General features: G+C 49.5%; 1 pseudogene; it reads right to left on the bottom strand.

The window, feature by feature from the left end:
* Nucleotides 1–2,367: 2,367 nt before the first annotated feature.
* Nucleotides 2,368–4,049, bottom strand: LOC136480257 (uncharacterized; annotated as a pseudogene).

Consider the following 4,049-nt stretch of genomic DNA (forward strand, 5'->3'; position numbering starts at 1 on the left):
TCCTGGGGACGGCGATACCCTTTCGTCATGATCGGACCTCTCGGGGGTATTGCCGTGAGATTTGGTGGGTCGGAAAATGTCTTCCTGATTCTGACCCTACGGGAGTCTGTCGTTCTGTGACCGCGCGTTCGGTCTCCTTGCGAGTCCAACCTTCCTCGAGCCCCCGCCCATAGCAGGGGTTCGGTCGAGGGTCGTCTCTTCTTCGTGATCGTCTTCCCTCAAGCATTTTTTTCCGATAAAAATGGAGGGGCTGAGCCGTGCCATGATTTTCCTCTATGGACGAGCCATGGTGCTCGGTGAGTTGTTAGCGAGCTAGTCCGAGTGGGGCCCCGGCACCCCATTCGTAGGGATCCGGCTTGGGTCAGCTGGTGACCGACTCCAGATTCTCAGTGGTCAATCCATATAGTTCACGGGTCCGTTCGAACGGTCCCGAGGGTACTCTGCCTTTCTTCGAGAAAAAACCATGTATCGTATCCGGCCGAGGCTCGAATGTAGGCTGGGATGCCCACGGTGCTTGTGCGCCCGGGTACTGGCCGCTAGCGGGCCGATCCCTTTCCACCCCTCACTCTAAAGGTGCCCGAAGCAGTTGTCGAACCCGTCGGTGGGCCAACCTTCGAACTCCTGGGCCTAGATGGGCCATAGGAGCGTTTTTAGCTCTGTATCCCTCTTACCTGTGACGGGTCGTGGCCCGTTCGGGGAGGCAAAACGTCCAACACATTTTCCAAGGGGACGGCCATAGGTTACGTGCGCACGCCCCGCGACGAGACATGGTGATAGGTCTGTGGCAGGTGTGAAGATCTAGGTGGGCGGTTGGTTTCCTCGCACCCATCGCCCTTATAAAATCAAAGGGTTAGCCCTCCATGTTTCATATGCATGCCTGCATCCTTGCCTCCGCAGCCACACCACCGCCGCCAACGCTTAGGTTTCCTGCCTCCGCATCTTCGCTGCCGTTGAGCTTGCATGTGCAGCATTTGGAATCCTCGCGAGAAAGAAAAATGTACAACATTTGGAAGCGCCGTGCCGCAGCAGGAAACTACTGAGCAGCCATCCAACTATCCAAGAGTGATGGGTATCCAGAAGACCAGAACAAAATATCAAAACTAGCCAGCAGCAGGATTCCCTCAAAAGATCACCAAGGACCAAGGTCCTTGGATGGGCAATCCTTTTGGAAGCGTCATAGAACACGACGAACAGATAGCTCCAGACGGACCACTGCGTTGGCGCTAATCGATACTCCATAGAGCACAAAGGAGGTATTTTCTGGAGTGTTCCATGTACGATGATGAAACACGCACGCATCTGCCTAGATGGACGAGGTTTTAATTGAGCCCACCTTTGGAACGGCCTTAGCCCATGGGCAAGCAGCGGCGTTTTCACGGCCTCCTGGGGTCAGCTTTGCAACTAGGCCGTGTGTGAAATTCAACTCATGCGGTCTGAGGTGCCCAGGAAAGGTGAAAACCATGCCAAGTATACAGCTTTTTAAGTTTAGATAAATCAAACTTTGGCTTAGAAAATAAAGCTTCCTCCTTTAATTCTTTGGCCATCTTCACCGATCGATTTGGTGTTTGGCCAACAAAATACAGATTGGTTAACGTGCATGCTTTTGGTGATATATTTCCTCTTCGGATCAATTTAATTTGTAACGAGTTTAGAAAAGGAAACGAGAAGATGGCATGCACCTGATTATTCCAAGTAGGAAAGTGCAACTTAGGGGTTCTATGGTACTTATATAGTCTGCAAAATTTACTGAAAATTTTGAAGCAAAATAATGTCTCAATTAGTAAGCTTGTATATAAGATGTACTTAAAGCATGCAATTAAATCAACGTTGGTCGGAATTAAGAACATGCTTAAGGACTTTAATTTGCATCACCGTTGGGAAGAAAACAAACAAAATCCATCTTAATAACTCATAATTAAAGTCAACGTTGGTCAGAAATTAATTATGAGCAATCTCTAGTTAAACTTCTCGTTGGTTCCATTTAACTAGAGACCATCTTATTATACAGTGGTGGATATATATGTAAGTATAAAGAATTATAATTAAATGCAAATTCATGCAAAACTTAATCTTAGAGCATCAATTAAAACATAAAATGCTCATGAAAGCATAAATTTAATGCTGGAACTAAAAAGTTAGATCTCATACTTAAAACTTGTTTAAACAGTGCATAAAGATAACTAAGGAAATCGCACTAAAAAATTACTAAAACTTAAATATCCTTAGCAAAAATATTCCCAAAACATACTTAAAAAGGTAACTTATATCACAAAAAAAGACAAATTAAGCTTTATATGAAATGGGAATATGCACCATTATGTGGACCGTAAACTTATTTGCAATAAGGCACTAATTAATTCACTGATGCTAATGGTAAAGCAAACTTAAATCTGAATGAAAAGCATAATTCGGATCAGAATATAGCCCACTGGAAACAGATAGAAACTTATAGCCAACTCTTGCGGCAGAAACAGTGCACAGTTGGCCGAACTTATCGTGCGGCATGCCTCTGAGCAACAATTGAAAAACTCAATTTAAAAGTAAATTACTAATACGCTGAACTAGATTATGTGGGAATCATAAAACTCAATTCAGCCTTTAATCAACTCAGCATGGAGCAGCCCAAAAGCACAGCGCCAGGCCACACCTGCTCATGCCCAAGCCGGCCCATGCGGTTCTTCACTTAAAAGCCCAATAGCAGCCCAAAAAGGAAAACCCTAATGCCAAACGATCTCAACCGTCGATCTTAAACTGATGGCTACGATTCATCCTGAGCTCATATAAAATAGGGACAATTATCTGTTGGACATCCAAAGTGATGGTCCTTTGCTGGCGGACACCCACTTTGGAGCATTTTGTCAGAAGACACTCTGGTTCGGAGAAATTAGGCCACAGGACACCGCGGACCGGTTGCAGCCGGTTGAGGAGAGAGAACAACGGTGAAATGACATTCTTGCCACTGCCGCTTTCTTCTTCCTCTCTCCCCTTTCTCTTTTTATCTGTTTCCTGTCCCCGCCACTCTCTCTGCCTCCGACGCCCGCGCCATCGTACATAACTATAAGAGTGAAACCAAACAAACGGGAAGAGCGCGTCGCTGACGCCGTGGTAGAAGTGCGATGAAGGCGGTGAGCGTGGTGCAGAGCACGGTATGTGAGGACGGCATCCCACCAGAGCTGAAGAGCATCCGCAGGTACCTCGGCACTCGACGATGGAGGTGAGCAGGGCCTTGGCGGCCTGCGGGCCGCCCCATGCCATAAGCCCTGACACGAAAGTCGGGTTGGCCGCCAGCGCCAGCAGGTACGGGCTCTCCCGCGCCTTGGTCACCGCCGCCGTCGTGGTGCTCATGAGCAGCGTCCCTATCCCAGCCCCGCCTATGGCCACGGACCACGAGGTCGGGGAGCTCCCCTCCCGCGTGGCCGCCCCGCAGCACGCGGCGGCGAGGAGCCGGGCGGAGAGGGTGGCGGGGATAGGAAACAGAAAAAAGAGAAAGGGAGAGAGGAAGAAGAAAGCGATAGGGGCAAGAATGTCATTTCACCACTATTCTCTCTCCTCAACCGGCTACAACCGGTCCACGGTGTCCTGTGGCCTAATTTCACCGAACCAGAGTGTCTTCAGGCAAAATGCTCCAAAGTAGGTGTCCGCCAGCAAAGGACTATCACTTTGGATGTCAACAGACAATTGTCCCTATAAAATATTAGATAAAAAACCGTGGCCCTCACTCACTCATCTTTCTTCTCCCCTGCTTCATCTGCATAAGAAAACACCGCACAAGCAAGATCGTCGTTCCTCAGCTCACTCATCCCCAAAGCCATCGGCATCGGTCGATCCTCTCGCTGGCACGCGCATGTGGCTAGGCCGCACGCGGCTCCATCTAGGAGACCTAGCCGGTGCCCTTACGGTGACGCCCTAGGTCAAAAACGGCGGCGGCACCCGCAGTGGCAGGCTCAAGTGTGCGCACGTCACAGGGGCTTGCTGAGGGGCCTGGAGGCCAGGTCAAGGAGGCTCGGGAGGAGTGCCCTAGCGAAGCGGCTGGAGCTGAGCACCTCCAT

This window comes from Miscanthus floridulus, chromosome 9, assembly GCF_019320115.1.
Source record: "Miscanthus floridulus cultivar M001 chromosome 9, ASM1932011v1, whole genome shotgun sequence".
NCBI lineage: Eukaryota > Viridiplantae > Streptophyta > Magnoliopsida > Poales > Poaceae > Miscanthus > Miscanthus floridulus.